This window comes from Eulemur rufifrons, chromosome 5 (assembly GCF_041146395.1).
Source record: "Eulemur rufifrons isolate Redbay chromosome 5, OSU_ERuf_1, whole genome shotgun sequence".
Taxonomy (NCBI): Eukaryota; Metazoa; Chordata; class Mammalia; order Primates; family Lemuridae; genus Eulemur; species Eulemur rufifrons.
In genome coordinates this window covers 17036978-17049739 of record NC_090987.1, presented here as the reverse complement: position 1 = coordinate 17049739, position 12762 = coordinate 17036978, and positions in this window count along the sequence as shown.

Genomic DNA, 12762 nt, shown 5'->3' with positions numbered 1-12762 from the left:
TGCAATTATTGTTTTTGAATTGCCTATTTCTCCCTTCATTTCTGTGAGGTTTTGCTTCATGGATTTTGGAGTTGTAGTAGGTCCATATATCTTTATAGTATCTTCTTAATATCCCACTTTATCTCTAATATCATTTTTGTTTATTTAAAGTCATTTTGTTTGGTATTGTATAGCACTCCACTTTTCTTGTGGTTGTTTACATGATAGATCTTTTGCCACTCCTTTACTTTCAATCTATGTGTATCTTTGAATCTAAAGTGTGTCTCCCATAAATAGCATATTGAATCTTGTTTTGTTTTTTTTTAATTCAGTCTGACAACCTGTCTTTTGATTTGGATTGCTTATAATCCATTCACATCTAGCAAGTTATTACTGTTAATAGTTGGATTTATAGCTGCTTTTTTTGTTTTCTTTATGTCTCAAGTCTTGTTGTTGCTGTTCTAGTCCTTTACTGCCTTCTTTTGCATGAAGTGAATACTTTCTAATGTATTAATTTAATTTCTTTAATGATTTTCCCTCTTCTTTTTAGTTCTTCTTTAGTGGTTGCTCTATGGCTCGACATATATTATACACCACAACTTACCAGAATCAGTTCCGGGTTATACTAATTCCAGTGAGATATAGAAGTGTTGAATGCTTGAGGCTAGGAGTTCAAGACCAGCCTGGTCAACATAGAGAGACCCCCATCTCTACAAAAATAAAAATAAAAAATTAGCCAGGCATGGTGGTATGCCTGTAGTCCCAGCTACTCAGGAGGCTGAGATAGGAGGATTGCTTGAGCCCAGGAGTTAGAGATTACAGTAAGCTCACACCAAGGCACTGTAGCTTGGGTGACAGAGTGAGATTCTGTCAAAGAAGTAGACTCCATTCATTCTTTTTCATTCTTTTTTCTTCTGTATTCCTCAAATTGTATAGTCTCCATCAATCTATCTTCAAGTTTGCTAAATTTTCTGTGAGTTCAAATCTACTCTTGAGCTCATCTAATGAACTTTTTATTTCAGTTATATTTTTCAACTCTAAAATTTCCATTTGGTTCTTTTGCATAATTTCTCTATCTTTTTGTTGATATTCTTTATATGACATGATATTTTAGTCATACCTCCCTTTATTTAATCATTGTCTTCTTTAGTTCTTTGCATATATTTATAATGAGTACTTTGAAGTCTTTTTCTGTTACATCCAACATCCGATTGTTCTAAGAGGCAGTTTTTGTTACTTGCTTTTTCCCACGGTATGGGTCATGATTTTCTTGTTTCTTTGCCTGTGTCTTAAATTTTCTTTGGAAACTGGGCATTTTAGATAATATTGTAGTAACTTTCAGTGCCAGTCCAACACCTGTTGTTATTTGCTGTTTGTCTATGTAGTGACTTACTGGATTATTTTAGTGAAGTCTATTTCCCTTGCAATCAGGTGATTAGGTGATATGGCCAGATCTGTTTTGGAGAGATGACTCAGATAATTATTAGTGGAGAAATTATTGAGGGAGGGTCCAGAGTGAAAACAAGTTGATTATGAAGGCTTGGATTAGAGTGTATAAAAATGTTGTTGAAATTAAGATCTGAGAGACATTAGGAGGCAAAATCAACACTCTATGATGATATCATTGATAAGGGGGATAAGAGTGGACGTTGTAAAGATTGCCTCCAATGTTCCTGCATAAGCCACCCTCACAACTGACTCTCACTAAGGTCATCTAAGGTATGATTTCACTAAGGTGAAGGGAAGATCCAGGACTGGGCACATAAATGAGCTTGGCTATAATAATTAGATACAGTATAGGGTCTCTATGAGTTATCCTCAGGGTAGTTGAGTAGCAAATGGACATTAGGATCTAGAACTCAGAAGAGAAGTTTAAACTGAAACAAAAAAACCTGGAGAGTCATCAATACTAGATACAGAGAACTAAAATAAAAATGTAAGCCCCCCAGATGACTGAACAGACCCCCTCTTGGCCAAAGGAAAAAAACCTTAAAGCTGAGTTACCAGCCATGAAAAGAAGGGAGGTCAGACACACCTCTCTTCTACATTGCATTTGGTCCTGAAAGTGTAGGACATCCCTACCACAGATCTTTTCATCTTGTTTTAGACTGCCTCAACAACTGCCCCTTGTTGCAATCATGTGGACCTACCACACATGGAGGCTTATTAATTGGAGATTTCAATATTTTGTTCACTGTCACTGTCTGTAACACTACTCCTAACACCTTCTGCTAGATAATCTCATCTAGTCTCATGGCTCTAAATATAATTATCAATTTGCTGAGCATTTAAAAATTTAGATTTCTCTAGGCCTGACAGATAACCTTCCTGAACTCCAAATTCTTAGTTGACATCTACTCTTGGATATTTAATAGGCATCTGAAACTCAACAAGTACAAAAGATAACCCTTAATTCCTACCCCCAACCTGCTTTGCCCCAGAGTTCCCCATTTTAGTCAATCAAACTTGGAATCATTTTTAACTTGTTTCTTTGATCCAATTTCCACATTTAATCTTTCTGAAATTTTTTAGGCTCAACATTTATCTCAAAAGTTATCCCTTCTCCCCATATCCACTACCACCACCCTTGCTTAAATGACCGTGACTTTTCATGTGGACTGTCTCTAATCTGTTTCCACTCTTAACCAGCCTATCATCCACACTGCAGACAAATCATGACCCTCATTAAAGTGACTTCTATTCTTACCCTAGTCTCCAAGGCACCAATGATGGTACCCATGACAACTCCTTGTCCTGATTATCCCTTATTTCCACCAACTGACTCAGCTTCAGCCTCACTGTTCTCTTGGTGTTTCTCAAACCTTCCAGCCTACGCCAAATAAAGATCTTTGCCCTGGTTATTTCCCTACACAAAATGTTCTTTCCCCAGATACCTGCTTTCTGTTTATTCATAGCCTTCATTACCACTTGGCATATTATATATTTAAATATTTATTTTCTGTCTATTTTAGAATTTAACTTGATGTGAGCAGAAATATTTTCTGGTGTTTTTCTTTTCCCACTACTACTCCAAATCCTGTAAGACCATCTGGAATATAGTAAGTACTCAATAAATATTTATCAAGTCAACAAGTTAATGAATCAATCACAAATGAAGACTGGCTTCCTCTGCTTCACTTTTTCATTGAGTGAAGTGTACAAATAGACTTTAGGATGCCAGTATACAAACAAGCACTTTTTAAGGAAGGAGATATGACTCACTGTATGTGGACTTGGCCAGAAATAATTGAGAAATGGAATACTTCTTTAATGAAATTAAAGAACTAAAGTATGACAAAAAGTTTAGGTATTTCAGTTACAGGGTCATGATTTCCTGGTGTTTGTTTTTAGATTTTGGCTCTCAAAAGTCAATTGGGAAAGAAAAGAATTATAATAGTGAATATAATTCAAAGATGTGATAAAGAACTTTCCTTAGGTCTGCCGACTGTTGAAAGGCAATCATAATATTTGGTGGAATATACTTTAAAATAACATGACAGAGTAGTGAGAAGTATTACCAGAGTACAATTTTTCTCTGCTGTACTGCTAATGGTCTGTGTACTTTGAATCAAATATTTAAAGTCATTAGTTTTTGGAAAATATCTGCCTGTAAAATGAGAGTATTAACCTAGGTAATCTCTATGGTTTCTTAGTATATTTTCTCTGAAATAAAATGCTGGAAAATAATCTTAGCTAATAGCCATAATGTCAAATGTGATCTTCTATGCTTAAAGAAGGTGATAGGGAATCGATGACTTCTGATTTTAAAATAACACATATAACTAATCAGTTTAATTGAAATAGATGTATTAAAATTATTGCTGTTAGTGATAGTAGTAAGAGTGGGCGACGAGGTATTTTACAGAGGGGTGGTAATTCCTATTTTTTCTTTAACTCTCTACTGCTCATTGCCCATGTATTAATAGATATAGGCCATGTAAGACTGGCTTCACTTATTCAAGTGGTTTTATGGCAATTCATTCCAATATGCATCAATTAAAGGTCAATTAGATACAGTCACCTCAAGATTAATTCTATAATCAGCCCAAGTTGACCAGAATACATAATCTTAATAAAGTCTGTATACAACAGGCGCGAATACTTCGAAGCAAACAACCTCCAATTTGGAATATCAGGACCTCCACAGGTACAGAAAAAGAAATGCTTCCCAAGGAGATTTAGGTGACAATCATTCCTCTCCACTCTGAGTAACATTCTATTTTTGCAAACTTGTAGAAACACTGCCATCACTGTAGACCAAAATTTCAACCAATCTTAAACAAGACTAGCCCCTCCTTCTCCTCATAAATGATCATTCTGCCATTACCTTCCCTGTAAACACCTGTGCTAAGAAAATGTCTTTTCTCAAAGCAACATTTTGTTAAATAACCATTTCTTGTGACACACAAAAATCAATGGGTCCCATTTGGTGCCTGAGGTGTCACACTGACAAATAAAGGGTGGTCCCCAAATGCACACCTTTCACTGTCTGCCCGGAGTTGCAGGCATGCCAGGTTTGAGCAGCTTTGGATTCTGTTTAATTCAGTGAATTTGCTACTCATCAGCCCTTGGCAGTTTTTATCTTCCCATCGCTCCAACAAAACCAGGTTTTTTGTTGTCACTGGTTTTTTCACTCTGAGAATTCTAATTATAGTTACAACAACAAAGCAACTCACATAATTGTGTCACCTCCTAGATTTCCGTTTCTCACCATCAAAACCAATGAATATTTCAGTCTATTAAAAATGGCACATTTTACAGATAATCACCTTCATAACAGCTGTGAAGTATACAACTAGCATGGAATGTGTAAGGTTCTATGGCCTCAAACACCAAAACCAGAGACATTTGCAGGTGGGGGCAAATAGCCTTTTGGAAGAAAATGTTTTAGAACATTAACATATTCACCATATTTTTAAAGGGATATTCCAGTAAAATATCCTTGAACTCATTAATCCAATACCTGGCCTAATATTGCACTTAAGCCTTGAAATTTAAGTTGTTGGGACTGTACTACAACCTGAGAAAGTAAAAATGAGGTTACAACTTATTGCCACTTTTTTCCTTCTTGATTTCTCTGGCAATGAACTTAGGATCTTAAGTCTTACTGCTGATTCTATACGCCCACAAAACCATTAGAGCATTCTATTTCAGTTATCAATAGCAAAGCAAGAACTAGTAGCATAATGATGGGTGAGACTTCCTATGTCTTATGGAGAGTGGTTTTGATATTAAAGACTAGGATAGAACCTTCAATTCTGAAGTGACCAATAGTAATTCATGAATTAAAATCATCACCCTCATCAGCACTATCACCATCATCATTGCTGTCATTTAGTCACTGCCTGCGAAGATAAGCATAAGCACTATGCTAAGACCTTTTACATAATATGTTTTATTTGCAAAGATGGTCACAAAAATCTCTTCCATATGTATGGGCAGGTCTCTTTGCAATGTGACTTTGCCACTCTTCCCATCAAGAAGCAGAGTTTATTTTTCCCTCTCCTTCATTCTAGTCTGATCTTGTACTTGTTTAATCAAGCAGGAATGACTGTGGAATTCCGGAGCCTTGGTCACCTGAGGCCTTGCAGGTTTTGTAGATTCTGCTCTCTGCCTCCTGCTGCCCTGAGGCCACTGTGTAGAAAGCCAGGTCTAGCTTCTTGGCAGGTAATGGATCATGTGGGGGATTGAAAGAGAGATATAGATAGAGAGAAAAGCCAGGTAACAACCGCCAGACATAAAAATGAGGCCATCCTGGACCATCCAGCCCCAGTTGAGCCACAACATGATAGCAGCCATGTGAGTTAGCACAGGCAAGACCACCATACAAAACACCTACCTGATTCCAGCTCAAAACTTCCAACTCACAAAATTATAGAGAAATGGCTTTGTTTTAAGCTACTAAATTTTCGAGTGGCTTCTACGTAATAGATAACTGAAACACATCCATTTTCTGATTGAATCTTCAATGGAACAGTGTGCTCTTTACAGTATATTCACCACACTGCCTCTAGTATCAGTCTTCCAAATATTCATTGTATATTTTAGTGTCCAACTTGATACAATGTACTCATTTGGTAAAGCAAAAATATAGGATACTAACCTCAAGAAAATGAATGGGAGGAATGATTAATTAACATGAAACAAAGTCATACTTAACTGCTGCAATCACTCTCCTGTCTTGGATATACAGGGGTGAGGAAATGGAGCTAGAGCTCGTTCTCTCTGGTTTCAATTTGCTCAAATATATGGGTCAGGAAGTAGGTGGTGGTGCGGAGGCTCAAAGGATCTGGGTTCTCATATGACCATTACCAGCTTTAGATGTCCAAAGGCCATTCTCCTTTTCTGGTTTTTTCAAGGACTCTGGTTCATTGAAATGGTGGCGGTCTGCATGGGGAGAGTTATAATGTGGGCCGAGTAGTCCTGAGGCCAACAAGAGTGTACTTCCCGTTGAATGGCACTGGACCTGCCGGCTGCCATCCTCACTGGTCAACAATGAGAATGACAACAGCCCCTCAACACAGCTGATGTAATAGTGTACACTCAGATAAAGACTGAGTGAACCCAAGTACAGACTACGTGATCTCTAGGCTTGGACTATACTCTCTCACAGACTGAAACAACCGTATGAAGGATTGCTCTACACCTTTTCTGGCATCAACGTTTAAAGCTTAAGTAAAAAGAATTTGACACTTCTTTTCTCAGTTTCTACTGTTCTGAGCTTTCCTTAAGGCAATGAGTGACTAACGTCTATCTGTCTGGGCAGGGAGAAGGAATTCAATAAGGAGCAGAGAGAAGAAGAGTACAAAAAACTTGTCACATGGTGTATGGTTTAGTACTACATGCTGAGGTATCAGCTCAAGAAGAATTCAGAGAAATTGGAGATCATCACTGAGGGTCAGAGGAATCAAGAAAAGCTTAACAGAGAAGGCAGGACATCAACCAGTCACAAACTATTTAAATTGCCAAAAATAGAATCAGCAGTATCAATAATTTTTGTTAACAACATTAACAGTTTTTGATTGGATGTGGACATTTCTTGAGTTTATTCTCAGACATATGCCAGGCTGTATTTATTGCTAAACATAGCAATATTTATAATCATAATACTTCACATTTTTATTTCACTCAGTTGAGCAAAGCAGTTTCATTATCTCATTTGATATACTAATTATATTAACTATAAGTTGCTCTTGTAAGAGGCAGTTTTTTCATGCACAATATAACCAGCCAGATGTATTAAAACTATTTGAATCTTTTTTGAACTAGTAGGTGGTTTTGCTTTGTTTTTGTTTCCTGCTTCATGCCCATACATGCTAAATAGTAAGTCTGAGTTGGACAAGGATAACAATACCTATTCACCTCCTGAGAGTCTCTTAAATTCCTCGTTTTTAGTCTCCTCACAATTGAAACATGGTATTTTTCCCTTATGGTTGCCAATAAACTTTAACACATCGATATGCCATTTTAAAGTATTTCTGATCTTTTTTCACCCTACTCACCACTGTTGACCCACTTGGAAAAAAGGACATCTTACAACATACCCCTGTCTCATTCCTTCAGATCTCCTGATGCTTGTATCTCATTACCTGGCTCGCCTTCACAGGATATAGCTTTATTCCTTGCCATTCCCCTTATACTCTTTGCAACTGAATTCACCCTTTACTTTTAAAATGTCTGTTTATCCCATAGAACTTATAAACTGGCATCCTTCACGTAAAGCTGCATAATTTTGTATCTCTTCTAATTCAGTAAGGTTACATTCCACTATGGCATGTAGAAAACTAAGAGAGCTGTAAAAGGAGGCTAGAATTAAAATACAGGGCCTTGGCTACCAGGCAATAGGGCAATCCTCTTATTTTCCTTTTTACAGCCCAGCAAGGGCTCGTATTTGCTGCCTCTTCATTCCCTTGGGGGAAAAGCATAACGCTCCAACCATTGTATTTTGTTTGACACATACAAGCTACCCAGTGCTGCTGGAAGTAAGAAATATGAATAGTCTTGTAACACAGGTTCTGGTCCCAAGGGTCATAGGCTCTGCTAAGGCCTTGCCCGTGAGATCCCCATAGAAGCACTATGGAGTAGAGCATTAGAGCATTCATTTCTGACTCCTCCTGAAAGACGCAGGGCTTAGGCAGCTCTGCAGGAGTTCAAATAAACCTCTCTCCCATGACACTGCAAATGAAACAAAGGTTGGTGCCAAGATTTTTAATGGTCCTGTTATATGGTATTACTAATGATAATACTCAACTCTGTTTCAAAATTGCACAAGAAAAGGGATAGCTGTGAGCTTTCAGCATCTGGAAATGAATTTGGGCATAGAAATTTATAATTTGAACAAATCCTCCCTGAGACAATTAAGAAACTCAGAACAAGGCTATCAAGAAAGAGGATTGGAAACTGTCCCTCCCATTTGGCTGGGCTTCACCTGAAAACCAAAGTACATGAAACACGAAAAATTCTCAGCATCACGATTGCCTTTTTCAATGCATAATGTCCTCTATGGCTAGCTGAGAGCAATAAGAACCACACTTCAAAGATAATTCTCCAGTGAAACCATTTGTATCCTTTAACCCTCCCTAAATGATCATTGTTTTTTCTCATCCTATTTGTATATCCTTTTTTCCTGCTACCGCCAGGCTTCCAAGAGTATTTCAGATTCCCTTCCATAATCATATGCCCACATTCATCTGGGCAATTAATGTCACTGTTGAATGTGCAGAGGTTCACTATTTCCCATTTTCTACTCACCCTCACAGCCTTGGTTCTCATGACTGAGTTTCTGCCTCGGGTTAAGGAGTGAGTATGTAGCCAAGCACTCTAGACTCCTTTCTACTATGAGACCTTACCTTCAACATAGTTAATGATTTTGTTTGTTACTCTCCCTCCTAAAAATTCGCATTTTTCAAGAGAACTTAAGTAAGAGAGAAATGTATAAGCCTCAGAAAATGAATCACTAAAAGTCATTTAAGGAGAGTTTCTGGACACTTCAGTCACTCTCTGTAAGAAGTAGTCTTCTCTTGAGTCCTTCCCTATCCTATCTACTCAGAAAGAGTTCCCAAAGATCTGAACTGTGTAGAATTTTCTATTCTATAGCTTCTTCAGACATGTTCAAAATTCACAAAGAAATGTTCATTCATTCAACACCCAGTTTGATTGCCTATATATACCCATCACTCTGATTGCTAAGGGCACCAGAAAAAGACAATTTTGGGATTAACAAATCTCTTTCTAGTCTAGAGATCATTTGAGCAATTATAGTACTACATGGCAAATGTTACAGTGAAGGAGGCCTTGAGTACCAGTATGAAGTAAAAGAAGCCATCAAACCCTGGGAGGATTAGCGAAGGTTTCAAGGATGATGTGGCACTGAAATTGATTCTTAAAGGCCGAGGAGGAATTAGCCAATTAGAAAGAGGGAAGAAAGGAATTGCAAATGGAAGGAATACGAGCAAAGACACAGATGCGTGTGCCACCATAACGTGTCTGGGGAAATACAAACGGCTTGATATAGCTTAGTATAGATTATGCAAGAGGAATGGAGATTGAAGAGACTAAGAAAGTAGACAATGAGTGGTCTTATATGCAAAGCTAAGGAGCTTAAATTTTATCCAACTATGAAGGGACCTTCTATTTGCCAGACTTCAATTTAATTAATAGCATATTTTTTTAATAAAAAGCAGTGAGCAAAAAAAAAAAAATGTGAATTTTTTAAAACATCAAAATCAAATATACATCTACTTACTGCCATTTCCATTTGGATAGCTCATAAGCATCTGAAATTTAACGTCACCAAAATTGAGCAAATGCTTACCCCACCCAATCCACTTCTCTCCAGAAAGCCCTTCTCTCATCTCAGTAGATGGCACTACTATCCACCCAGGGGCTCAATTTCAATACGTCAGAGTCCCGCTTGATAACTTTTTGCCGTATTCTATGTTCCCAAACCATCAGGAAGTCCTTGCCAGCTCTACTCACAATAATTATTCAGGATCCAACCATTTTTCATCAGCTCTCTGCCTATAACTCAATCTGTGTCTCCTCATTTCCCACCTGAGCACAAGAACAGCCTCCTGACTATTCTCTCTGCCTCTCCACTTTCCCCCAGGGAGCTTTCTCCACACAGCAGCCAACGTGATCTCTTATAACTTAAATTAGATTATGCCATTCTGATGCTTAAACCCCAGCAATGGCTTCTGTGAGGCTCTACCTGTCCTGCTGCCCTGGGGTCTTAGACACGCAGTTAATTACCATGAACATTTATTTTACCAGCTACTTGGCTCCTACCAGACTCCTTATTAAGAAAAGTAATTTAAAACCCTTGGAAAATGTTCTGGATATTGTTTGGATATCCAGACAATCTGGATGCTCTCTAGGCATGCCAGTACTAAACCTTCTGATCATTCCTTCAATTACAGGGTATTAGCCTCTGAAATGAGAAGGAAGGAGGTCAAGACAAAACTCTGTCATGTTACCATAAATTAGTACATCTCATTATTCCCTAAAATTTCCATGTCTTAAACCATAATGTAATTGTATGATAAATGTAATTGTGTTATATATGTAATTAGAGTAACAGTTTTAATTCAGCAGTTTGTAGGAACTGCTGACAAAATGTATGTGTGTATGTGTATATAGTTATAGATTGGGAGAAATCACTTTGTTTTTCTCTTTCTCTTACCCGTTTCCCTCTCTCTTTCTATGCACACACACACACACACACACACAAAATACATAAATAAACTTGGATATATTTCCAGGTATGCCTGTCTTGAAACAACCTCTCTAAAGTGGCTTTCAAAGGGATATTCATTGTAAAACTAAAGTTGTTTTATTTTCCCCATCCCACAATCATTTGTCACTCTGTTGTTGGTGTCTCATTCAATTTCATTCCTAGGGAAATTAATTTAATGGCTGTTTATAATTCTGCATGACATTGTCTTTGTGACCTATGGCCCTAGAAAGCAATTTGGCAGCACACCCGGTAGAGTGATCTTACTCACATTTCGAGTAGCAGATTCTACTACTGTTTGATGATTGTGAATAGCAAAGATAGGGATTACTTATCACATCTTCATAGTGCTTCTCTATTGTCCCCTGAAGAGATACAGGACTTACAAATAATCAAGAAGTCCAAATATGCCAATGGACTTTAGAAAGCATGAAAATAAGCCAAGCCTATAATGGTTTCTATTGCGCAACACCAATGTTGTATATTCTTAATCTTATGTAGATTGCACCCAAACATCATCACCCACATTTCCTGTCTCGGGGTTGGATATTTTATGCCCCATCCCTCTGTGAGAATGTGCTACAATTTTAAAGGTCAAGTGCAGAATTGCTCATCTTGACAGTTGCCCTTACAGTAAGCTCAGAATTACATTTCCTATGAAGGGTAGGCAGAAACTTTAAAAATCTTTCTATATAAGTGCTTTAAAAGACCTCCCTAATTTTTCTCCAAAGGTAACTCTGCTATCTCCCTGTCACAAATAACTTAGCATTATGAGGAGTTTTAACAACTAAAGACAACTTTATCATACAGTTTATTCACTTCTGTCAATAAACCCTCTTAAATGATAAAGCTGAGATTTAAATCCATGTCTTTTCATTATATGCCCTGTAGCTCCTTATACAGGAGTTTATAAATGCCTATAAATTAAGGTGTGTTTCCAACTTGGTAAAGGAGATGATATGAAAGCACAAGCATAGATATACACCAAAGTATCAGTGTTCTTCAAACTGAAATATCCAGGCTATGAAACCTTAATCTGCAGAAACCAAAAAAGTTTGTCATTTGAAGCAGCCAAGTTTTCCATATTCTAAAGTGGAGATTTAAGATTTGCTACTAATTAATTTTGAAGTAGCCCAATAGAAGGATAGATTAGGTTTCCAAGCACAAGTTCTTAGAGAAAATACCCTAGACACCGTTAATCTGAATGCAGATGTGATATAGTCACCACTTGATACAACAGTCAATATAAATTATTGCATTTAGAAACTCTTATCTGTTTGGGGAGGGGTGGAGGGACAATGGACAGCCTGGGAAGGGAATTATTTGTTCCTTTTAAAATGAAAACTTGATCAGAAAAAAAAAATCTTTTCTCCTCCTATAAATGTAGATGGCACTGTATCTGAACTTACGTTAGAACTTGTGGTGATACAAGTGTTGTTTTTATTGTGTTCTGAGAATTATTTACAAGAATTGGAGTACGAAGCAGAGACACACCATTTACGGATGCTGCGAAATATGCCACAAAGTAATAACCATAATTAACATTTTCATTGCAGTTTAGAGCTTACAAAGAAGTTTTTATTTACCAAATATTGTCTCATTGGATAATGTGAATTAGGAATTATACTCACTTCTACTTTAACAATGAGGAACCTACTTTGCAGGTTTTGAGAGGTGTTCGCTGAGTAATAGAGGCAGCAGTGGACTACAGAGCTTCCACATCTGGCTCTTTCCCTCTTGCCACTGAACACAGCTGTTGCCTCTATGTATTCTAACAAACTCAAAGAGACAAATGATTTTTGCCCCTCAAATATTGGAAGTGTCCAGTATGTCCTGGCATTTCTGCATGACACTACTTTGTTCAGTGATCTTTTCAGCGGGCTTTGTAGTAGTCTCAAGCAAGGTTTACTGAGTCACAGTCAAATCTATGTTGAGGGGCAGTGGGGAAAGGACACAAGTAGTTCTACTTTTTCAGGAAGCTCCCGTTTTTCCCTAATCTGTTATGGAGGGGTCTGAAAATTCAGCTCTAGGAAAAACCAGCTTTCTTTTGA